Source organism: Taeniopygia guttata, chromosome 13 (assembly GCF_048771995.1).
Source record: "Taeniopygia guttata chromosome 13, bTaeGut7.mat, whole genome shotgun sequence".
Classification (NCBI taxonomy): Eukaryota; Metazoa; Chordata; class Aves; order Passeriformes; family Estrildidae; genus Taeniopygia; species Taeniopygia guttata.
In genome coordinates this window covers 17,197,963-17,223,246 of record NC_133038.1, presented here as the reverse complement: position 1 = coordinate 17,223,246, position 25,284 = coordinate 17,197,963, and the positions used below count along the sequence as shown (strand labels likewise).

At 47.0% G+C, this 25,284-nt stretch overlaps 1 long non-coding RNA gene across 4 annotated transcripts in view; it reads right to left on the bottom strand.

Moving 5' to 3' along the window:
* The window catches only part of LOC115497106 (uncharacterized), a 99,531-nt gene that overhangs the window by 46,533 nt on the left and 27,714 nt on the right, over positions 1 to 25,284 (bottom strand). For all 4 annotated transcript variants that reach the window (XR_012058152.1, XR_012058153.1, XR_012058154.1 and 1 more), the window contains one exon: positions 803 to 901. This is a non-coding gene — a long non-coding RNA (uncharacterized lncRNA). The remainder of the gene's footprint in view (positions 1 to 802; positions 902 to 25,284) is intronic.

Here is a 25,284-nt window from a genome sequence, read left to right as displayed (position 1 = left end):
GAGCTCTCTCCCCCATGGCTCTGTTGCAGAGGTCTCTGCAGGATCCTTCCCCTCCTTCCCCTCCTCCTGGCTGCAGCAGGAGATGCCAACAGCCCCAAAGGGCTGAGCACAGCCCCGGGGAGCAGCTCTGGCAGCAATATACAGAAAAGGCTTCACAGCAAGAGGCTCCTGCAGCAGGAAGGGACAGGCAGGGGGAGGAGGGCAAGTGTGACCCCCACGCAGACAAAACCTCTCACCTGATGGCTCAAAACAGAGAAGCACAGAACCCCAGAATGGTTTGGGGTAGAAGTGACACTAAACATCATGTCATCACTGTCCCAGGCTGCTCCAAGCCCTGTCCAGCCTGCCCTTGGGCACTGCCAGGGATCCAGGGGCAGCCACAGCTGCTCTGGGCACCTGTGCCAGGGCTGCCCACCCTCACAGGAAGGAATTCATTACATATATCCAGTGTAAATATTCTCTGCTTCATTTTAGGGTCAGTTCCCTTTGTCTCATCTCTGAATCCAACACATGGGCAAACACAGAGGGGATGAACAGAAGACACCTCTGGGGGCCATGGTGGGTGCAGCTGCTGGAGAAGCTGCATTTGTTGAAAGCAGCTCATCCTTTGATCAGTTAATACAACAGGAACAAGCAAAGTGTCAGGGTCCCTGTGTGCCAACACCTCCCTCCATTGTCACCAAAGGACTTACAACCTGCACAGCATTTTAACTCTAATGATAATACTTAAAATATTCTGCATTCAGTACAAATATAAAGCTCTTGTTTGAGAAGTAAAATTCAAGATTATAAACAGAATTACCTTTAACACTGCAGAAACATCCATCCTTCTCCAGCAGAGCTCTCCCTGAAGTCTCAGCACAAATGACAGCCAAAGCTGTGATTGTTTGGTTCCATGTAACTGTGGGAAGAACAATTCACCACAGTGAACATTCAAAATTCAGGGCTGCTGCCACCTCTGAACCAATTCTGGCACTCATTGTTCTGCCTTTCATAAACCGTAAGTTTCATCTTTTCTGGGGCTGAGTCATTATTTTCTTCCCTCAACAGAAAGGTTTTCATGTTCATTTTTTATTACTTTAATATGGCAACTATCCTATATGTGAATCCAGGTAAGAAAACCAGGAAACTTTCCAAACACAGACATACTTCATATTTCACTTATTCCACGTGGTTATGAAGTGGTGTTCAATGAAAACTGTGTGGGAAATAAAAGCAGAGCACATATTGTTCGCCCATGTAATTGAGAAAATTTAGAGCTGGAAAAGGACAAATCAGATGGATTATGTTTACTTGTTCCTGTAATATAACTTGGGCTAGAGACTATAGAGTTGCACAGTCAAGTTCTCAGGAGTCAGCTTAAATTCATTAAGTTGTTAAAACTTTCCTGGGTATGAGATGCACTGGTTGCACTTTTGTGTTGCAGGACAACCAACTCCTAAAATACCATCTCCTCTTCACCCCAGAGATGAGAGATGCAGGACAACAAACTCATAACTCAATCATGTATAATTGGCACAACTTTCAGCATGAAAAAATTGGTTTCCATTACTCAAATTATGTGGATTGATTGGTAGGACAAGATACAGACATAGATCATGTCTGACATGGGACACTAGACACTGAAGCAGGAGACTTTACACCTGAAATCTTATTATCACAAACGTTTTCCTCCAGAGAAAAAGGTACTTTTCTAGGCTGTCCCCCTCACACCCCTGTTTGGTCAGTAAAATGTCAAGTCACCATTTATTCTATGAGTATTTTGGATTACAGTCACAGGGGAAATCAAAAAGCTGAATACAGGAGTTAAACAACTCTTGTTTTTGTGCAATTTGAAAAAAAAAATTAGAATATTACATTATTAGTAATAGCTGAGAGGTGATGGGAACTGTAGGTTTGAGTCTGGCAATGAACCAAGCTCTGCATCAGCACTAAAATCTGTCCTGCTGCTGTTTCAGGGAGAGCCCTGGCTTGGAGGCAGACAGTGCCAGCTGCCTCCCTGTCCCTGCAGGCACTTCCCAGAGAGGCTCTGGCTCTGCCAAGTCACCTCTTGGAGCAGCAGGTTCCTCCAAGGGAACTCAATTGTCCACAAACACGCAGCTCTTCTTAGAAACACCCAACATTCCCATGCACTGCTTGCATTCCAATATCCCATCTCTGTCATCTGGGGCAAAATCTTTGCTTAAGTGGAGCTGGTTTGCTCCCAAAAATCAAGAGCTTTTCTGGGAATTTCTCTTTTCTCTTACATTGCTTGAGAACCACTGCAAGGGCTCTCCAAACATGAAACACCCTGAGCCTGAAAACCTCAGTAGATGGCAGGAAGGTGTCTCCAAGTAGTAGCTGGTTGGAGAAATGTGTTGGGCTGATGACAGTCTTGGACACAGGTCCCTTTGCACAGCCACAGGACACAGGCAGCAAGTGGCAAGTGACATCTGCTGTGGTTTCCTCCCCTGACACAGCTCTCTCGTGCCCTGGTGGCTCAGGAGAGGGTGGAAATTAATTCAAACTATTTTTATTTGCCTGCTTGTTGCTACACAACACATCCTTCCATTAGGAAGAGGAACATTGTAGTTCCTCTCATCCCCTTCCAGAGACATTTCAAATAGGTGGAGGTTTAAATCCCACAAGTGAAAGCTACAGACATAAATTCCACATTTGTTTGTGTGAATCTGCACATGGCCAACCTTACAGAATGCAAACCAAACCCCAATAATGGGACCCAGATTGAAACAAATACCAGCTCTCCACAATGAGAGACAGATTCTCGTGTCTGAGAAGTTTGCAGTCAGCTACAATAAAAATCAAGCTCTGCAGCCCAGCCAGCCCTCGAGCCTTCATAAATATCACTTTTCCCTTGTTTTATTGTTAGCAGAAGCTGCTTGGCAGTGGATGCCACCACACTATTAGTAAACACACGTCATTATAAACACAGAACAGAGACCATAATAACCAGCAAGGAAAAAGAAGGAATGAATTACACAACCCACCAACTCCTAAGAAAACAATTTCAGGAATACAAGGCAGCTCCAGCTGGAAATGTCACGGTGGCACCCCACACCTCACACATTCTGCCACCTCTCCCTGAGCTTTGATGCTCAGTGTGAAGCCAGAGAAGCTGTGAAAAGGACCTGGTGGGTTCCTGTATTGTCTGAAAATGACTCCACATCAAGAGACAATTTCTTCCCTGCCAGACTGGCAGAACCAGCCAGGTTTACAAGGCTGTGATCCTTCTGCCCTTTAACTACCACAAATAATAACAACACATGTTCTGAGAATTAAAATGAGATAGTGCTTCTGTGGGATCCATCCATGCAGGGGATCAGAAACTCTTGGCTGCCCAAGCATCTGTGAGAGCCTGATGGTTCCCAAGGAATGGTATTTGAATTCAGGACTCCAGGGAATTCCTGCAGAATTATAAAGGCTAAAACTGTGCACTCCTGATGCTGGTGGGCTCTGCTGCCCCTCAATGGCCTTGCTTGGGGGGGAAGCTCTGGGCAGCTCATCCCTCTCCTGCAGGTCTCTCCTTTCCTTTGGCAGCTGGCAAAAAAGCAAAACAAGTGTGGCTATACAGCAAGATGGAGCCAAATGGAGCATAACAGAAAAGGAGCCTGTGATTTGTCCTTTTGGCATCATTCAGTAAAGTTAATTCTTTCCTACATGTTCCAGAGTCCTCTTGGACCTGTTTTAAATAGATGGCTTTGCACAAACGTGAGTCAGTGTCTGTATTCCTACAGAAAAGGAGATGGAAATAAGTCTGAGAATCTGCTGCACCCTCTACCTGGGAGGAAAAATTATCCCACAGTTTGTTAGAGTTCTTAGTATTGGATGCAGATGAGTGACAATTTCTCAGCAGCTTTAGCAACATCCCTAAGGAATTCAGGAAAATGGTTCAAAGTGGTGTTTTCCAAGAGGAATTGCTGGAGAGAGCTTCTAAAGCCATCATGTGAAGTTCAGAGAGAATAAATACCACTAAGTGGGTTGCCCTAGCCCATGGCCCACTACTCCTCCTGCCCCTGTCCTGCTGCTGGACCATGCCAGCAGCCACAATTGCCTCTGGAATGTCCACTCTGATGGAAGGGACATCGGGAATGCCCCTGTGAGGCTGGACCAGACGTGCATGTGCACCCCGTGGCAGCAGAGGCTGGGGCTGAGCCTTGGTGGGCTTGCATGGACACTTTGCGTGTGGCACTCTTCAAATAAGGGGGAATTCACACCTCTGGGGGATGTTTTTCACTTGCTCTCCAGACTCAGCAAGGCAGCAGTAGGGGGATTTAAATTAAGGAACCAAAGGTGCTACACAGCTTAAAACAAAGTTTAAAGACTGTAAAACAGAACAAGACCTGCATAAAAATGCTGTATCGCTAACATCCAGAAGTACTCCAGCACAGGAGAGCTGGATGTTCTCAGTCTTGATTAAAAACAAGAACTAAATGAAGCACACAGTTGTTCAGTGCATGATTTGGGGTTGATGTAAGGCACAATAAAGTGGTTGTCACAGTGCCACAGTCTCGTTGAAGGGTTGGAGCAATAAAGGCAGATGGCAGCAGAGCAGCAAATGGGGTTTAGTTCTTGACAAATAGTAAACTCTTCTCTGAGCAGATCAAGAAAACCCAAGAGTCTTTAAGTTCCACTGAATTTTCTACTCCCATTCCCTTTGCTGACAAAAATGTCATATTGTCAGGAGAGGGGACACATTCACAGTGATATGCTGAGTGACTTTTGATACAAAATCTGAGCCAGGTGTACAGAAACTGAATAGAAATACAGCTTCTAGAAGTGAATGAATCACAGCAATTGAGCCTCCATAAACTTTGGGGTTTGATGCTGTATTTATTATAACAGTACAATTGGACATTAATATTAATTCTGGATTCAAAACATCTCATTTTTCCCCCCCAAATTTTGCATGGATTTAGCTATAACTGTTTGGAATGGACTCAGAGCAGAATTCAAGTGGTGATGTGAACAGAGAATAAATTCAAATGTGTTTTCTTGACTCATAAGAGAGAAGATATCTCTGGCAGACAAGACATACATGCAGCTGGCCCATGAGACACTTGGGGAGTAGGCCAGAAGAACAAGAGGGAAAATATCAATGCAGTTCAAGGTAAAGAAAATAGATTCATTATTTTAAAAGAAATTATATTTGGCTTTGACAGTGCTTATGGTGTTGGTGAGTCACCCATAATAATAAACCCGGGACAACAACAGTGACAGGCAGCACATGATGATAATTTAAAAGTCTCAACTTAGATACAAAGTTAAGCTGAACCAGCCTGCTTTAAATAGAGCTAAGTCAATATATGCATTTTCATAATAATTTGTGATTTAAGATATAAATTTTTGTACATATTCTCCATCTAAGAGAAAAAAAAAATAGCATCCACATTGACTACCTTTGCCTATGCTAAAGATCGTTATTTTCATATTCTTCTGCTACCAAAAATAACACCAAGAGCTAGAAGAATTGCTTCTGGAACACGAACATTGTGTCTTTTCTCCCAAGCACAGCCTGGTACCAGTGATGCCCCAGCATCTGGGAATTCCCAGACTGTCAGGCACAGGCAGCTCCCAGCAATTCTCACTGCAGTGAAAGTGCTCAGTGCCTCGGGACAGCACAGCCAAGAGAAAGAGCTTCAGGTAGGACAGTGTCACTTCATTCAAAGGAGTGGTGCTGTGCTAAGATGAGCTGAGGAACAACTAAAATTTCCACCCCCTCCTACCTTGCCCCTTTCCTCACCTTCAACACATGGACAGCATAAGGATTATGGACATTTTTATTGACTAGCATTAATTATTTACTTTATCTATTAAGAAATGAACATAGAAGTAGAAAACCATATTTCTTTCAATTAAAAAAGGGGGAAAAAAGAATGAGGCTGTTTATGAATGTGGGTTGGGAGGAGCTGCCAGAGCAGAGGAGCCCTAATGCCTTAATGAAGATAAGCAGATGAAAAGGGCCACTGTGGATTGCCACTGCCTTGCAGTTAAGTGGTGGGTTTGGATAATAATTCCTCTTGATTCATCTTCTGGTTACATTTTGGTTCTTCAGTCAATTATATGTCACCACATCGGGTTTGAGAGTGGATTCCTGAGTAAAGAGCCAACAGCAGACAAATTAGCTGGGAAACCCAAGCACTGCTCTTTATCACCGGAGTTTTGATGAGCGCTGTGGCTGGTCTGAGACACTTCCTCAGGTGTGTCCTTGCCTGTCAGGCTCCCAGATGCTTTGTGTGCCCAGACCCCCAAGAGGATTTTTTGGCAACGATTCCCAATACATTCACAGCTGCTCCCCCCGAAAAAAATCAGAACAGTAATCTTTTTCTGCTCTGAAAAACGTGGAGGAGGGGAGAAGGGGAAAACCCCAACCATCAGCTTGTTCAAAGATGTGCCTTGGCACTGGGGGAGCTGGGGGAGCTTCCCTTTGGGGGAAAGCCAGCAGGAGCTCTCGGGGATGGGACCAGCAGCTCCCTGGCTCTCCCTCCAGAGAGCCCTCATGTCCCTGCCTCCCCTGTATCCTGGGAAAGAGCTTTTCCAGAATGGGAATGGTCCCACCACTGTAACTCACATGGAGAACTTTCTCTCCTCTAATTAGGATGTTTAACCTGTGCAGTCTTGCCCCATGCAGGTTCTGTAATGGGAACAAGCCAGGACTGGGAAAAGTGAGGAATGCAGGTTCGGGGGGAAGGGGGGGAGGTGTTGGATCTCCACTGATTTTCTTTGTCCCCAGACCTGACAGGAGAGAGAACTTGGGCACCTGGAGGTGTGCCAACCCTGTGCTTCCCAGCCTTGGGCATCCACAGTCTTTTGGGGTCCAACAGCTCCATCCCCTGCAGTGCACCCCACTACCCTGCCCTGGTTATGGGGCCTTGTGGGACAAGGGGCTTGCCTGCACTAATCCCACCTCCAGGTTTATAGAATTGGGCTGGCAGAAATGAAAACCTGTTTCTCATAAAATGTTGCTGTGGGTTTGACAGTGTATTTCTGGTGGCTGATGGCTGGTGAATGGCTTGTGATGGCCTTTGTTCATATACCCTATGAATAAAGGTAGCATCATGGGCAGGTTGACCAAGACTGACATGAGGATGGGAGTCCTTTGCCTTTGTTCTGTCCACATCCTCCTTTTCTTAATGGTTTTGACCCCCTCACGTCAAATTCCCTAAGCTTCTGTCAGACATGGAAATTCTAGGCAGTGTTTTTCTTAAATAAATATTTTTCTTTCTTTGTAGAATCAATATTCCTTTCTCAGCTCAAGATTTTGTGACTTGCCTTTATCAGGCTTTGTACCAAGCAAAAGCATTTCATCCCCCCCAAGGGTATGTGGGAATCCTCCAACATTCCAAGCAGTGACAGAAAGGAGGCAGGAATCGCCAAGTGCCTCTGTCACTACTGGTCCAGCTGTGACATTCAAAGAGCATCAGCCAGCCCAGCCTTAGAAATACAATCTGATCACCTGGAACGATTTGTCATCCTTAACTAACACCTTCCTTCCCTGAAACGTTCAGGGCAGAGCTCATCCCCATGCCAGGAATGTACCCAGGGAGAGGCAGGACGCCCTCAGCTGCACAGGGAAAAGGACAAGTTCGAGCAAGGTAATCTAAACATCACAAAATGCTGCAGCCACGGAACTCTGGGCTGCTCTCAGATGCACGTGGGTGTGCAAATGGAGGGCAAAAGTGATGGGGTTTAGCTTTTGTACCCACCCAGAGACTTGGACAACTTTTCTTGTTTTTACAAGGGACTACTTAAAGCCAAGAGGGGACAGGAGAGAGAGATGTGTTGCAATCATCAGATAGGAGAAACTAATGGCTGTTGGCTTCTGAGCTGGTAGATCAGAGTTCTTCATGCACACAGAGTTTATTTTCCTACGGCCCCCCTCTCTGGCGAGCTGGCTCATGCCGAGGGCAGGCTGGGAGAGGTGAGGCCAGGGATTCATTGGCTCTAATGCACAACTGAAAGATGCTTTCAGTCAGCTGCAGCCTGGGTGCCAGGTTTTATTTTTTCAGTGCTCTCACTCTGGGGTGGAGAGGGCCAGCCCTCTCCTTCCTTATGCCTCCTTTGCTCTCACACAATCTTTGTGGAGCTGCAGAAAAGAATGTTCCCATAAATAAACAAAATATTGAGTTACACACCATGTAAGTGACGACAGAAGAGAGCCCCAAGTCATCTTCTTAATTTCTATGCACAACACAACGTGCCAGCTCTCAGATAAAAGATGCATGAAAGAAAATGACATTGCTTCCAAGTCCACATAGTTTTGAGGTAAAATCACTAAGCCGTCATTCCCCACGTGCTCCTGTGCACGCTGGGGCGCAGGGCTCACCCTCCCTGCCCACTCCAGCCTGGAGCTGCTCCTGCTGCTCCCCTGCTCCACCACCGTGTCCTGCTCCAAGGTTTGCTCATGTTCCCAGCCCCAATGAACTCCTGCAGGCCAGCAGTGACTGCTTTGGGGTCAGAAGGAACGTGCTGGCTGCAGACCTGGCACAGGGTAATGCCCCCATCCTGCTGCACTGCAGCTGCAGCTCTGCCTCCCCTGCTGCAAATCAGGGCTTGGCTCTACACACTTTAATGGGGACAAATTGCTGCAAGGGTCTTTGCAAAGCCCTCTTGCACAGCGGCGGTTCCTTCAGATTCTACTGGGCAATTTACAATTAGGCTACTTTAAAAAGTAATTTGGTAGCAGAAACACTTCACTGAATAATTTTCAGGCTCACTACAGACATTATTCATGAGAAAGCGATTCAAAATATTCAAGAGAGAAATATAACACGACCCTGGTGGATTTGGTTGTCTACACAGGCCTTGTTGCTTTGCTTTGGGCTCTGGTGGGGACTCTCACACAATTTAGCTGTAAGGAAAGAGGCTGAAAACCAGCATTTACCAGCACTGTGGCAGGAGGGGTTGGGATCACGCCCTGGACCACATTCACTGGGTGCCACAGGGGTGCCCCAGCCCCAAGCACAGCACGGGACAAGGCACAGTGAGAGTGTCACTACAAAGAACCTCAGGTCCATGATAAATCCAGTCTGAGAAGGAAAATGAATACCTGGGAAATGAAATAATTTTCCAGAGTTCCCAGACAGCCCTGGGAAAGGGAAAGGACAGACCCTCTGCACCCTCAGGTCCAGGGCAGCATTTAAAGCCATGCCGTACCTTCTGCCTAATTACACATCCCTGTGTTAGACCTCATGAAATATCAGGAAGATTTGGCTCTTTCCCAGTCCCTCTCCTGAGGGAGCCATGGCTGCAAACCTGTCCCTGCTGGGCAGGGACAAACACAGGCCCTGGGCTCAGCTCTTGGAATCTCGGGCTGGTCTGTGTTGGAAGGGACATTAAAGCTCATTTCAACCATCCCTGCCACGGACACCCTCCACTAGCCCAGCCTGGCCTGGGACACTGCCAGGGATCCAGGGGCAGCCACAGCTGCTCTGGGCACCTGTGCCAGGGTGGAATTTATTTCTTACATCTTATACACATTTCTCCTCTTTTGTCTGAAACCATTCCCCTTTGTCCTATCACTATCTGAAGTGGTGAAGAAGCTACTTAATTTTCTATGTAACTTTTATTTGTTCAAAATGTAATTTTACCTTCTCTTTTGTTTTCCTGGGTCTGATTCAGGATCTCTTTCTTTTCTTGGTCTGACTTATGCTTCAATTCCTTTCCCCCTGTCCTGCAGGAGCATCCCCATCCTCTGCATTTTCCTCCCCAGAGTTTCCTCTGGAAAGGCACTTGCCCTGCAGCTGCTCTCTCAGTATCCATTTGTTCCTCATGCTAAAATAGAAGCTGGATGGGATGGACTTCTATTTCTTATTCTCTCCCGTTTCGATTTTGTCATGTCTGATGAAAAGAGGAAAAGATAATTCTGGTATTGACTTAATTGAAAAGGGAAACTGAAGCCTATTGATTTAGTAGGAGTCAAAAACCCAGATGAATTTAAATCCCCGCCCCTTCTTTTCTAACATGAAGTTGTCACTAATAATTTGCTGTATTCTTTAAAATTTAATTTATGGAATATCATTGAAATTTGGAAGAGCTCGCAGTGACTTGAGCACAGCAAGAAGTAGAAGTTTATAGCCCCTAATGAGAATAAACAGGACTAGAAAGTCCTTCATGTTCTCCCAGCTAACCACAGAAACAGTAATTTTTTTTTCTTTTAAATAATCTCAAGGAAAAGTTAGTGAAACATAAATTAGAACAAGTGCCACTGATTTATTTTTCTGAATAAAAAGAACATTCAGTAGCAGCTCATTTGTTTTTGTTTTCTTTCAGAGAGTAAATGGAAACATATTCTTACCTCACTTTCCTCACAAGTACAGTAGATTTCCTAAGCTTGTGTCAAGGTTTTATTGCCAGGAAAAAGTGGTTGGATAATCAGCATTTGTAATGAGGGCATCACCAGACATGGAATACAGCTGTCAAACTGGTACCCTGAATTTCTAGGCACTGGCTGATCAGGTCAGGGTTAGGTTCGTGTCACGGTGCTGGGCAGGTGGTGCTGAGCCTCTGGGCTCCCCTTGGAGGGGATTTTTGGAGAAGGTGCATTTCTGAATGAGGAGGTGCCAGGCCCTGGTGACAGAAAGGTTTGTGAGCACTGACAGGAGCACTGAGCATTCACTCTGCTGACAAATTACAAAGTCAGGATGATCAAGTGCATTACAAATAGGACTGGAAAATCCTGGGTTCCTGTTCTGGCTCCATCCTTGATTATCTGCTCTGACCTTAAGCAAATAATTTGAACTTCTCCCAGCCAAATTCATTGCTGCTGTAATTCCATTTGATAGGATAAATGAGGAAGTGCATGGCCCTCTCTATCTTCATTTCCCTATCTGTAAACGTGGGTGAATGCTTTCGGGATGTAATTATTGCCCACAGGTTCTGAGATGTTTCAAATCCTTGTAGCTCTTTGATGTCTGCAAACTTATTTGTTGTTATGTGGAATACCTGTGTGGTAAGAAGGTTTAGAAAAGCTCTAAGCTTTCATCCAAGAGTGGGTGGGAGAACACTGTATGCATATTGTATAAGTTTAATCTTGTTTTCAGCTTTCTCTTAAGAGTAAAAATTTGCCTATCATTTTGTGCCCAACAGTTACCTGTATTCTGCCTGAAATATCTAACAATGTCTGCCCTGTTAAAAAGCAGCCAAAATCTTGGCTTCAGTATTGAAAATCCCTTAAGAAAATTGTTTGTCTGTGTGTCTACACAACTGTGATCAACAAGACAGTACGAAGGATGATGTCCATGATGCCCTTGCAAAGCACAGAGCCCTTCAGAGACTTATGGCAAGTCGATTTGAATTATTCTCAGCTTTCTTTTCCAGCTGGGAGGCAGCTGGTGTCCCTTTGTGGGCTGTTTGGGGTGCACATTTTCAGCTGGGCTTGCCTGTCCAGCAGCTCAGCTCTCCATGGCACCTGGGTGCTGGGTGCTCTCGGGCTGTGCAGAAAAAGCTCCCTGGGGGCTGTGGGTGCTGCCATGGCACTGGGAAAAGGAAACTGGGCCTTGCCAGAGCATGTGCTGGCAGCTGTGCTGGCATGGAAACCTGTGCTGCTGGGATGCAGATCCCAGAGGCAGATTCCCTGTGGGAATACATCACACACGTGGTGCACTGAGCTACCAGGACTTACAGCCATGTATGTGGGAGAGAAAGACCCTGGAGACCTTGAGAAGTGTCCTGAAGTCCACTGTTCAGAGAAAAAATAACACTTCTGGAAAGAGATTGTTCCTAAAAACAGCCAGTATGGCCAGCTCTGTGTAGATGTGACTGCTTACAGCTTGTGGCATCAGAACTCCTGGGCCTGGGAAGTGTGGCCAGGGAGCTCTTCTGGTGCAATGGTGGTGCAGGGGGAGGCTGGGGTGGTGGAGGAGGCAGACACAGGCTCACAAGGCTCTGGTTCTCTCTCAGGGTTCCAAGTGAAGTCATTTCCTTCTTTCCTCTCTCCCAGGTGCCTGGGGCCAGCAGTCCCTGGTGTGCACGGTCCTCACTGCAGTGAGGTTTGATCTCAGCCAAACAATCCAGACTCAGAAGTCAGAACAATCCATCCTTCTTGCAGTTTGATTCCAGCATTGCTGGAGGGATGAGCCCTGACTGTAAGCCAGGCTTAGCAGGGTCTTTGTTCAGGCCTGGAGCACCCCATCACAGCGTGGGAGCAGCAGAAGCCACAGCATTTCATGGGCTGAAAATCAGAGGTGGAAAAGAGCCCTATTAGATCATTCATTTTGTTGGCTCTTGGCAGAACTATTCCTGGTGCCATGCTCTCCCAGGAGCCTGATCCTGTCCAGTTTGGAATAACTAACCCTGATGCTACAGCTACCTCTTACTTGGAAAAAACATTTCGGTGCCTAAGAGACCTCCTGGGTAGGAAAGTCAGACACAGTTGGGAGCAGTAAGTGATTCCTTGAGCCCTCTAAAGCAGCTCTGCCTCTCTCGGGTGGCTGTGCCAGTGGAATCCCTCAAACCTGCTAAACTCAGCTTTAGTCACCGTTCTGGCCCAGCTCCTCCAGTGTTTGATCTTTCCTTGTGAACTCGTCCCTCTAGGCCCAGAGATTCCCACACAGCTGTCAGGAATGATCAGTCAAAAAATTATGGGTAGGATTGGTCTGCATTTGCCCTAAGCTCTTTTTAATAGTTGACTGACTATGTAAAGGGTCCTTAAAAATGAGTGTTCTGTGCTGTTTGTTTAATATCAATTTATAAAGGGAGTATTTTCACAAAGTACAGTAAGCACCACTTCATCAAAATTATGGCTTAAATCCCCATTTCCTGGATTTATGTGTTTATCAACAAATCTCTCTTTTTCTTTTTTTCCTAACATACGTATTCCCATTCCTCATTGCTGTAAAGGAAAGTTTTAAAGAGAAGGAAAAAAAATAAGGTCTTGAAAGCTCAGAGGCCACTAGAAAAAATAATAATAAAAATGTTGGGCTTTGCTCTTTTCCCTCTTCTATATTTCATCTGTCGCAAGCTCTCTGCAGCCTGGGCTCTCAGGGCTGGGCAGCACTCACTGGTTTTGCCATGATGGGGCTGTGGTGTGGCAGCTCTGTCCCAATAAATTAATAAGGAGCAAGTTACTGATAAACAAAGAAGCTGTGGAAGTCCTTGGGTCCCTGGAAGTGTCCAAGGCCAGGCTGGACAGGGCTTGGACCGACCTGGTCTATGGAAGTTGTCCCTGCACATGGAAGGGGGATTGAAAAGAGATGAGCTTTAATTTCCCTTCCAATCCAAACTAGTCTGGGATTCCATGATTCAGGATTTAGCAATTGCTCTGAACAGAAAAACAGCATCATATTACACAATGCCTCTCAGGTGGCAGGTACAACTGTATCTTAAATATTCAAATGTAATTTTTCTTTTTTATCTGAAAATGTTAATTTAATCACAATGAAACATTTTCCTTTATAAAAAAAAACATAATCTTGGTGACTGAAACCCCCCCCCCCCAGTTTCTTGTTTTGATCCAGGAAAAAATATTACTTTCCATATCAGTTCTATTTAGCAACCACATAAGTTTATAGTTGCAAGCATTCAGTGCAGAAATGGATGAACAGCCCTGTACTGATGGGAGCTCTGCAGAGCTGGGGCTGCTCCAGGAATCCCCTGCCTTTACTGGGAAGATGCTTTCCCAGTCACACTCCCCATACCCCAGCCAGCCCTCAAGTCTCATTCTTAGACCTGACCCTTGCTTAGGCTTCTGGGAAAAGCTAAAATGGAGCAGAGGCACAGCTATACCTCCTAAAGAAAGGCTGGCTTGGCTGTTTCACCACCACCAGCTTGGGGAGCAGGAACAGGGAGAGGGCAGGAGGCCTGTCCTGCAGTCACATCTCAGAGCTTGTGTCCTTCAGGTGGCTTTGGGCTCTGCACACACCGAGCCTGCAGTCTGGTCTGGTGGGAAGTGCCCTGTTCTGCCATGACTCCAAGGCTGCGTGGGCATCATAACAGGGCCAAATGGCCTTGGCTGAATTTGCAAGTCAGGCAGTGCCCTGTTAATCCAATAAAAGAGGTGCCAGTGTAAAACACACCATGGAAACAACGAGGATTCCCTGGTTTATATCCTTTGTCAGGTACACATGCATTTATCAGGAACCCGAAGTTCTAGCAGCATGACCATTGATGATGTCCACTATGGCCATTTGCAGAGCAGCAGCAATTTTGCCCAGTGCTGAGCTGTACTGGCTGTGCCTCAGGCATGGAGAGGGGAGAGCAGGGCTGTGAACAGGAGCAGGGGCTGCAGGCTCACACCTGGCCCCACAGCCCTCCTCTCTCTGTCCCTTCACAGCAGGACCTGGGTGTGACTCAGCAGGACACAGATGTGTGACACTGCAGTGTCCATGTGTGACACTGCAGTGCCCAGGTGTGTGACACTGCAGGACCCAGCTGTGTGACACTACAGGACCCAGGTGTGTGACTCTGCAGTGCCCAGATGTGTGACACCACAGTGCCCAGGTGTGTGACACTGCAGTGCCCAGGTGTATGACAGAGCACTGCCCAGGTGTGTGACACAGCAGTGCCCAGGTGTGTGACACTGCAGTGCCCAGGTGTGTGACACCACAGTGCCCAGGTGTGTGACACTGCAATGCCCAGATGTGACACTGCAGGACCCAGGTGTGTGACACTGCAGGACCCAGCTGTGTGACACTACAGGACCCAGGTGTGTGACACCACAGTGCCCAGGTGTGTGACACTGCAGTGCCCAGGTGTGTGACACCGCAGTGCCCAGGTGTGTGACACTGCAGTGCCCAGGTGTATGACACCACAGGACCCAGCTGTGTGACACTGCAGTGCCCAGGTGTGTGACACTGCAGTGCCCATGTGTGTGACACTGCAGAACCCAGGTGTGTGACACTGCAATGCCCAGGTGTGTGACACTGCAGTGCCCAGGTGTGTGACACCACAGAGCCCAGGTGTGTGACACTGCAGTGCCCAGGTGTGTGACACCACAGAGCCCAGGTGTGACACTGCAGTGCCCAGGTGTATGACAGAGCAGTGCCCTGGTGTGTGACACTGCAGTGCCCAGATGTGTGACACTGCAATGCCCAGGTGTGTGACACTGCAGTGCCCATGTGTGACGCAGCAAGACCTGGTTTGTGACCCCTGTCACCCAGAGCCAGCTGTGCCCAGGAGCCCCTGCCTTGGCCACCCGCCCCACGCTGCCTTCCTCCCGGGGAAAGCGCTGCAGGAAAGGGCAGGGCTGACTGCGGGTGGTTCTGTACATGGGAGCAGAGGGGATTGGGAAATGGTGCCTCAGGTTTGGAGGGAGCAGTAATGAGCCCACCGTGGGCATGGACAGTGTGAGATGCAGCCCTGGGACTGCACATGTGGGGCTGTTTATGATCTCAGGGTATTTTTACCTCCCCTTCCTCTCCTCACCTTTGTCTTCAGCCTCTTTCGGAGCAGAAGGAAAGGAACGCCTGGCCCCAGGCCCCTGACCTCTAAATGGAGCTCTCAGCAGCATTCCCCCATCACAGCTCTGCAGAGCGCTGCATTTCCGCTTGGAAGGGGCAGATTTGAAAAACAGAGAATATATGAAATGGAAAACACAACTGGTCAGAAGAGCCATTCTATAAATTATGAGCCTGGGCAACAGAGATATTTTTCTTTGGGAATCAGTCCCTTGCAGTCTCCAGGCTACATGATGTGTAAGAAACAAAAAAGCCAAACAAAAGAAAAAAAATAAAGGATTTCTAAGTTGGCTCAGGAAAGGCATTTTTTTCAAAACTGAGGAAAGGAAAGTTAAAATGCCAGCGAAAGACCAACAGATATCAGGCCCATCTGGGCACTGAGACAGAAACAAGCAGCCCTTGATGTGGGGACACAGGGATCCACTGCACTTGCACTGCTTTGGTGGAGATTATCTACTAGAACTCAGCTATCTCTGCTCCTTAAACCATTCCGGGATCATTTTATTGCTGTGAAGGCCATCATCACTCCTGGCAGCATCACCTCAACTGCAGATTGGTCGTGGCTCCTCCTGCAGCGAGCGGCAGAGCCCTCTGAGCCTGTCACTTCACTCAGGTAAACCAGCTGGACTTTAAACCAAATTTACTTTTGCATCATGCCAGAACTCACAGGCTCTGCCAACAGTAAAGCTTGATCCCTTGCAGACAATTCTGTATGAGTATTTCTACTCTGGAGGGGACTCAGGGTGAGTCTGCTTGGGGCCTCCCGAAGCATGGTCTCATAAATATAACAGACTGGGATCTTCAAATTACTTAAAGGCAGTCAGACATTCAGTTTCCATTATATTTTGTGTTATTGGGATATGGAGCTCGTCAGGCTTCTCTGAATCACTTAGCTTAGTACTGAGTTCCTGCAGGCCATCCCATCCTCTGAACCAACTGGAGAAATTCCAGAGCACCTCCAGGTCTCAAGATAAAAGTTACTCCTCAGGCTTTTTGCAGGAATTTGCTCATGCCCTTGGAACTGCAGCCACCTGCTGATTGAGCTGACAGGGCTGGAGGGAGCCAAGCAGCAAGGGAAGCACAGCCTGGCTGGGTGTGGTTTTGAGGTGAGTTTGTCTGAGGGCAGGATGCAAGGGCTGCAGCTGCTCTGGCAGAGGTGGCATTGTCCTCATCCTCTGGTGTCCCCTCACTTTGTGCTGCTCCACAAAGTTACCACAAGCAAACAGAGGCCAGCAGGGACCAGAGAGTCAGAACCTCTCAAAATGAGCTCCTGCAGTACCACTCCTGAGCACTGCCACAAGCATTGAGCAGGAAGTGATGGATGCTACTCTGCCTGTTTTGGATATTTTAAATTAATACTCATTCAACAAAAGTAGGAATTGATTTTTTTCTACCTAGTCTTGAAACCAGAACTGAATCAAAAGAGTTTTGATGCTCTGTCCCTGCCTCTGTGTACCATTGTTCTCCCAGGAGCAGGTTAAAAAGGCTTTGAGTTACTAACCTGCCTAGAGTCACACGGTAATCCACAGCATCTGTATGAAGCAAAAACCCTGCAGCTGCTGATTTCCACTCTAGAAATTATTCACCAAGACCACAGAACCTGGTCCTATATTGATAGCAGCAGGAGCTTTTATCTCCTGAGCACCAGTGCAGCTTTGAAGCCAATCACAAAACCCTGGAGTGGTTTGTGTTGAAAGGATGCTAAAGCCCATCCCATTCCCAGCCCTGCCATGGCAGGGGCACCTTCCACCATCCCAGGCTGCTCCAGGCCATGTCCACCCTGGCCTTGGGCACTGCCAGGACCCGGGGACAACCACAGCTGCTCTGGACATCCTGTTCCTTCCTTCTTGAAGGAAGCCAGACTAATCCCAGCCTAACATTAATCCCAAATACATTTGGAGGAGGTTTAGAGGCCTGAACACCAACTGGTTCTATCTCATGATGTGCTCCTGTGCACCAAATCACCTGCAGACACAGCCAGGGCTTTGGTGCATTTCCTGCTGCCAGCTGTGAGGTTTAACCTCACCTCTGACTGACAGCTGTCACTGCAACCAGTTTGGAAGCTCTGCTCAGGATCTGAGAGGAAATATCCCCTCCACAGCTGGGCCCCACTCTGCAGCTCTCAGTCACAATGTCTGACCAGGTTTTTCTCTAGTCCTTCCAAATGCTGCTCACAGATTGCACTTTGGAAGAGCTCAACAGCCTCACTCAGGTTTTCTGATAAAACCACATCAATTTGGTGCTACAAAATGGTCAATGAAGATTCATTGCAAAAGACTCCAGTGAAGATCTGTGCACAGACTCCAGTCTCCACCAAAACTGAAATTCCTCGTAGAGGGGAATTATTTCTAAATAATTTTTTTTAAGTGATTGTCAGTATTTTTTTCATCAGACTTAATTACTGTCTGTGATTTCTATTTTACTGGGTGAGAAGGCAATGAAGAACTGAAGATAGACCTGACCTCTTGCCTTGGTAGCCCTGGCTCTCCCGAGGAAAGCAACTTCCCTGAGAAGGGCAGAGGCTCTGGCTCTCAGCCCCATGGAAGAAACTGCACCTTCCCCGTGCCAGGGAGCTGCAGGAGCTGCACCACTGGAGCACTGAAAGGCAAACTGATGCTCTCCCCCTTGGATCCATCAGCAACAACCTCAATACAAGCCCTTCCTTTGCTGTCTCTCTGCATTTATGAGCTGGAGACAAGGAAAGCACTCAGGCATTAAACACTTCCCCACGACAGCCCTGCTCCTCAGAAATCAACGCTGGCATCAAACTGGAGTGACATGGGAGGAAAGGGCATCCCTTGAGCTGCATTTTGGGGCTGTTACCCCTAAAGAACAGGGGGCAACTGTTTCATAACATCCCTGAAGCAGCAGAAAAATAACATATTCCAAAAATTGGCCTTGTTTTTGCAAATGCATCTTTTAAAATTGTGCATCTGGAATTTAAGTTCTCTTCCAAGCACTATGTGTGATTTGCTCTTGCCAGAGAAGCACACCTGGGACTAAGAAGGGGGTTTAGATAAGTGCCTTTCCATATGGTCCACTGATAAATGATTCATTCTGCACAGCTTAGCTTTGAAAATAAATTCAGTATTGTTAAGATATTAAGATACCAGCTTCATATTTCACCTCATAATTGCACTTCACATATCACAAAAAGAGCTGAGCTGTTGTTTTTGTTGCTGCTGTTTGCAGATGCAGCCTGCAGAGCTCTGGGTATTGCATCACAACTCATTCCCTCCTTCCAGCACACATTTTGCTCTTCTTCTGAGGGTAATTTTTAGGTGGATCAATACCAACACAACAAACAATCCTGTAAAGTACAAATTCAGTACAAATAGATAAATACAACTTTTTAGGATAATGTTTAATTAAATGTGCTGATGGGATTGGAGGTCACTCAGGATTAAAACAAGATCTGACAAAACAACACTTCCTTGAGAAGCAGGAAGCCCCACACTCCTCACCCCACCCTTTTGGCACTCCTGGTGCCAACAAAACCTTATACAGCTGCTCCCCTCTTTGCTGTCCCATGTTCAACACAACCTCAGCACCTTCATCCTCAGGGCTCTTCTGCCCATGGACTTCCAGTGTCCCCACTGGCACAGGCCTCTGGAAGGGTGAAATTGGTCAGGAGATTCCCCAGTCAGTGTCAGAACATCATCACATTCTCCATTTGACTCCTAAATACAAAGGAATAGGTTCCTCCAGCCCTTAGATGTTTAGGGTTGCAATGCACCTGGTAACATGGTGGCTGAGGCTCTGATTTGCTTTTTAAGGGAATCAGGAGCAGAACCAGTAGCCAAAGACAAAAGCTCTGGAAGCTGCATCTCCATCTCCTGGTCCTGATCATCCCAGTCCATCTCTTTAATGCCCACCACAGCCCAGCCCAGCGACAGCACACAATGAGCTGCAGCCCAGGGAAAAAACACACAGTGAAGGCATCACCCACAGGTAACACCAGCCACCCTGGAGCACAGCTGGGCATTGCCAGGGCAGGGAACCAGGCCAGTCCAGCACATTCACCAGGGAGGTGGCCTGGTGCTCTCCAGGCACTGCCTGGACCTTCCCAGAGGCAGGTGAGGACCAGCCTTGTGTGGAGATGGAGGAATCCTGTGTAAATCAGCCCTGCTCAGATGACAGCAGTGCTCGTGGTGAGGTCCTGATGTGCCAGAAGAAAAGGCAAGGACAGCCCCTGGGAGATGCCCTCAGCCCCTGCAGAGCACACAGGAGTGTCGGAATCTGTGGGTATTGGTGATTCTGAGACTGTAGAAAGTCTCTGTCTGTCAGCCCCGCTGCCAAAGCAGAAGCCATAATTCGTCTGTGCTGTTTCAAGGTTGTTTATTCTGTTTATCTCTAACATGTTCTGCTGCCCTGGCGCAGCTCTGTCCTGCAGGGCAGCGTGTGGGGCTCTGCCCCTCAGTGGGATGGTACAAACATTATATACCAGAAACTACGTGTACTATATTTACAATAACGTGCCAATATCTATCATCTATGTTGAACAGTGTGTCCCTAACCTAAACCAATAGAAAAATGCCAACATCACCAAGAACATGGAGGTAAGGAAGAAGAAGGAGGAAGAACAGGATCAGGTCCACTTTCCTCCATCTTAGAACTCCTGACCCCCCTGTACAAAGTAAAACCCCCCTGTACAGGTGTTAAAACCCCCCTGTACAATACTAAAAAATTTTACCCTCTAATTTGTGACTACTTTTACTATACCATCTAACTCTCTGTGACTGCTTGTTCCACTTTCAAAGTTGATAATTCATTCCATGGTTCAAACTCAAGATCACAGCTGTTCTCAGCTGCTTGCCAGGGTCTAAAATGCTTCTGACCAAGGCCTGGAACCTCTAAAAATGTCTGAGGGACATTTTGAGTTCCGACACAGGAGGGCTTTGCTTTCTCAGCAGATTTAGGGGCCAGGCAAGTGCAGTTTCTGCATGGGAAGAAGAGGCAATCTCCAAATGCTTCCAAGTCTCCCTGGACAGCAATTCCTCCCAAGGGTTGCTTTGTGGTTTTATTTTCTTCAGCCATGGATTCTTTTCAGAACCAGTGGAAAGCCTTGGTGCTACCAGGCTGCAGCATTTTTGCCTGAACACATCTTATGTGAAAAACACACTCAGAACCACTGGGCACAGCAAGGAGCAGAGCTCAGGGTGCACATCTGGAAAATATTCCTGCTGCTGAGAGCTGCTGGAGCAGGGAAGGGGCTCCCCAAGGAGCCAGGGGTGACCTGACACTGGCAGTGCTGCAAAGTGGACGAGGCAGAGCCCCAAGGGAGCCGTGCCAGGAGCAGGAGCTGTTCCATAGAGGAGGTGCCTTCTCCACCTGTACTGGGGATCACAGAGCTGCCCAAGGGCATTTTTCCTTCCCTGGTGCACAGGGACAGGCACAGTTTCCCTGCTGAGGATCTTCTGAAGGAAGGTTGAGAGACAAATACAGCAAAATTGCAGCCTGGGGTTCAGGAGGGATTTCTCAGTGCACACCTTCAGTTGGCACAAAGGAGTGTAACTCCAGGAAAGCAGATCTGTGCCAGTAGTACCCAAAATTAGGGCCTTTGTGATCACCATCAAAATCCAGAAATGGTCATTTCATGCCTATTCTGAAAGTTTACTGTAAGCAAAATATTAAATATTGTGTTAATTGGAAAAAAAAAAAAACCAAACCCAAAAAACAAAAACAAAAGAACAAAAGTTATGATCAGGGACAGACAACTGAGAAATATAGCCAGAGTAGAAATCTACTTTAAATTCTAGATTCAATCTACACAAATTTAGGCACATGATATTTTTTTCTATATAAAAGCAGTCACAGGTGAGCATTCCTAGATGATATATCTAGAAAAAGGAACAAAAAGGAAAAACCACCAAAAAAAGCTTTGCTCTCTGTTCCAAAAAGCTGTCATTTTTCTTAATTCTATCCATTCAAATTTATTGCTGCTGAAACTCCCAAGGTCTGCCAAAATGTAAGGAAAGTTGCAATACAGATGAGTGTTACCAGCAGAGAGGAGGGTTCAGAGCGGAGTGGGGAAAGGAATAGTGAAAAGGACAGATCCATAATTTTCAGTGGTTACAGCAGTTGTGGGGAAGCATCTTTGTGAATTACCAGTGGTAAAAAGAAAAACAGAAAACAAAGCAAGAAAATTTCTGCCCCAGAAGAATGGATCAGGTGAGTGCTCTGTTATTTGTTGTATCAATTGTCTGAAATTGGAAGTGTTTGGGGCGCTGCGAAACACTGGAAAAGGTGTTTTTGTCCAGAAAATCCTACAATTTATTCCAAGGTGCACCCAAAAGGAATCTGAGGAGGCAAAGGCAGTGGAAAGGGATGCAGCTCTAGTGCACACACCTCTGTCCCAGGGCCACCACAGTGCCAGGCTGGATGAACCTGGGAGTCATCTCCATGGCTTCTATCCCTCCTGACTGGAATCAGCCAAATGGCTCAAAGATCAACAGAAGAAGTACAAAAGGACTGAAGATACTTTGAAGTAGTTGATAGCTTTCAAGAACAGAACACTCTTGCAAATACAAAGCTTTCATTTATCAAAAATTCCAGTGGGGAAAAAAAATTTAAAACATTATTATAAGATTTGAAGTACTTTAACCCTATTAACATATTTTTTTAATCTCAGATTTTTTTTAGAGTAGGAAAATTTGCCAAATGGACATTTTAGATGTATTTAAAGACCAGTAATTTTTGGAAGAATTACGTTAGAAACATCTACCAGCTCTGCTCTACACTAAGAATTCATGTTACATAAAAAGGCAGATATAGACCAATAACCCAGAGCAGCCCACTCTGCAGAGCTGAGCCCAAATGACCCTGTTTATTAAATGCACACCGAGAGCAGTGAGTGCCTCCACTGTCTCACTCTGTAGCTCCATTTGCCACAGAGTTCAGTGAGAGCTCTGTGAAGTGCTCATGTCTGGATGCTGCAGCTCCAGGAAGGAAGGGGCATCCAAGCAGGTGAGGGAGCAGCAGCACAAGCAGAGGCCCCAGCCAAGCCCGGGCTGAGGACACAGCATCCATTTCCAGGAAAGCCACACTGGCAGGAAATGGGGGGGTGGAAGCAGCTCTTGTACAGAGCTCGGACACTATAAGGCAGATGCATCTGTATTTTTCCATTGTATGGAAAGCTTTGCCCATATTTGCTGCTCAGGGATTGTTTTTCCCCCTGCTGTTGTCCTGCCAGCAATGAGCACTGGGGGCTGGAGCTCTGCAGGCCATTGGCACAGCAGAGAGGACTTTCAGGCCTCTCTGAGCTTTGGCTCTGCTCAGGCCCCACATCCCAACAATCAGCATTCCCAGTGCATGGCTGGCTGGGAATGCTGCAGCACAGGGGCTGCTCCTGCCCTGGCACAGATCCTGCTTCCCACAGCCCACTGGCAAAGGAGGAAGCCCCAAATGTTCCTCAAGCACCACAAATCTCAGCACCAGACAGAGCACAAGGGCAGTGACCATTTGCTGGGGATCAGGTAATCCCTCTGCTTGGGTGCCAGAGGAGAAAGGAAAGCCTGGCTCCAGGAGGGATTTCCAGGCAGCTGCCTCCCCACCTGAGCAGCAATGCCCTGCAGGTCCCCACAAGGGCTGCAGGCTGGGCACCAAAAGAAGTCTGAGCTGCTCTGAGCTCAGGCACCAAAGTCTTTTTCCAGTTGTTATTCTGGAAATTTAAAAGACAATTTGCCTTAGCTGCAAACATAGGAGATTTTTCTTACACAAGTGTAAGAAAAAAGTAGAAATGAATTCAAGTGTCAGGAAGGGGCTAGCCTGCAAGACCAGTGGTCCCTAGTGGTCCTCAGATGTGTGAATCAGTGAAAATCAGAAAGGTATCATAACACTAAAGCAAAAACTCATTAATAAAAGTGACAGTAAAAGTTCCAAGACAAGGAAAGTTACCAAAGAGCAAAACTCTAATTATACTTGGGAACAGCCTCCCACAGGAGAGCAGCACAGTCCTACTCCTGGAAGACTGATTAATATTCTTGGGAAGGCCAGGTTAAAAACACACCTCTGGGTGCTGTGCCCAGCTCTGGCTCCTCAGCACAGCAGGGCCAGGAGCTCCTGGAGCTGAGCAAGGGCCTGGAACATCTCGGTGCCCAGGAAAGGCTGAGGGAGCTGGGGCTGCTCAGCCTGGAGAGGAGATGCTGAGGGCAGAGCCTTGCTCAGAGCCCTCCCTGCAGACAGGGACACTCAGAGCTCAGGGCCCCTCTCACCCGCCTCTGCCTGGCCCAGCTGACCCTGCAGGATGCAGCTGAGCCCAGCAGAGATCCTGGTGGCACCTCTGGAAAAGCAGATTTAAGAAAGGGCAAAGCCATCAGGCAGAGAAGGGGGAAAAAAGATTGCCTTTGTTTTAACGAGCAACAAATTAATTTTACCCAAGTTGAGTCTCTTCTGCCCATGACAGATTGCTCAGGGACTGCCTGTTAAGCAACCCCATCCTCTTCTAACAGAGGATCCCTGTACCCAAACCTGACACCACTCACAGTCAATCAGCTTCCTCAGCAATGCTGAGTGAGAACATCTTCCTTTTAGCCAAACATCTTCACAGCCCCTTGGAGAAATGGCAAACTCACCAACAAAAGCCCTTCAGCAGCCCTCCTGAATTATAAGCTCCTGAAATCTTACATTTATGATAATAAGATTACTTGAAAACACTTCCATATATTAAAAAACCTATTAATACTTTTCTTGTCTGACAGTTTTGCAAATGTAGTTCTGCTTTGTGCCTTTGGCAGAAGCATTCAATGGCCAAGTGTTTTCAGAAAATTGAAAGTTTTCCTGACCTCTCCTGCAGCAAAAATTCACTGACTTCCCCTGATGTGTTTTTGCATAGGGAGAGCTCTTAAGCCAGCAGCAGTCAAAGGAGACTTCGGTAGTAATGTCCAGGACTGTAACCTCAACAAGAGGTGAGTTCTACAGGAGTTCCTCCAGCCAAGTGCTTTACAACCTGGAGATTCAAATTTTATGAATTTTGCCTTTTTTTTTTTTTTTTTTTTTTCCCTTATCCTTTTGTTAAATTCAAATTTGTTGTCACCTTTAAATGGAATTGATCAGACAGTGGTGTGACCAGAAGAGGTTTTGGGTTAGTCAGAAGTATCACAATCATCATCCTCCTGCCACTGACCTCTTTGGATAAATCCTGGCTGTGCATGATGCTTCTCCCACACCTTGCAGTGCTGCAAGGACTGAGATACAACCTTGAGCTGGAATAGTCTGCCCACTAACCTCCCTTACCTGAATGGTGTCCTCTTGGATTTCTCACTCTTGTAGAGCCAAGCTGTGGAGCATTAATTTGCTGCAGCTTTTGTCATTTATGAACAGCAATTTGTATGTTTTGTTCATTATTATTAGAGCCTGACTCATGTGCTAGGCCAGTCACTTCTAATCATCCCTGTCCTAAACACTCAGCTTTGAAAGAAGAGCCCAGCCCTGGGTGAAGCATTTGCTGGTGGACGGGGCCATAAATCAGCCCGGCTGAGTTCTCCAGCAGCTGGGCAGGCAGAACTTTCCGAGCTGGAAATGCTCCCCCACCTTCTTACAGCCTCTTGGGCTCTTGATAAACATGAGCAATTAGCACCTTTGCAGACATCATTTTCTTCCCCCACTGATGGAATATTGGATACCCAGAAGGAAAGTGGGCCTTGGAGGGAGGCCCCGGGGAGGTGGGCAGGATGGTGGATGGGATGGAGAACACTGCTCCGACTCACCCACGGAGGGCTGTGCTCACACATCCTCCCTCAGCCACATCTCCCTGCCCAGGCAGTGACAGCAGCTCTGACAAGCCCATTTCTGTCTGATGGGAAGAAAAACAAACATTGCAATGGATAATCAAACAAATGTGGGCTCTTCAGTTCTTGGATGGGAACTCCAGCTAATGTCATAAAACATGGGA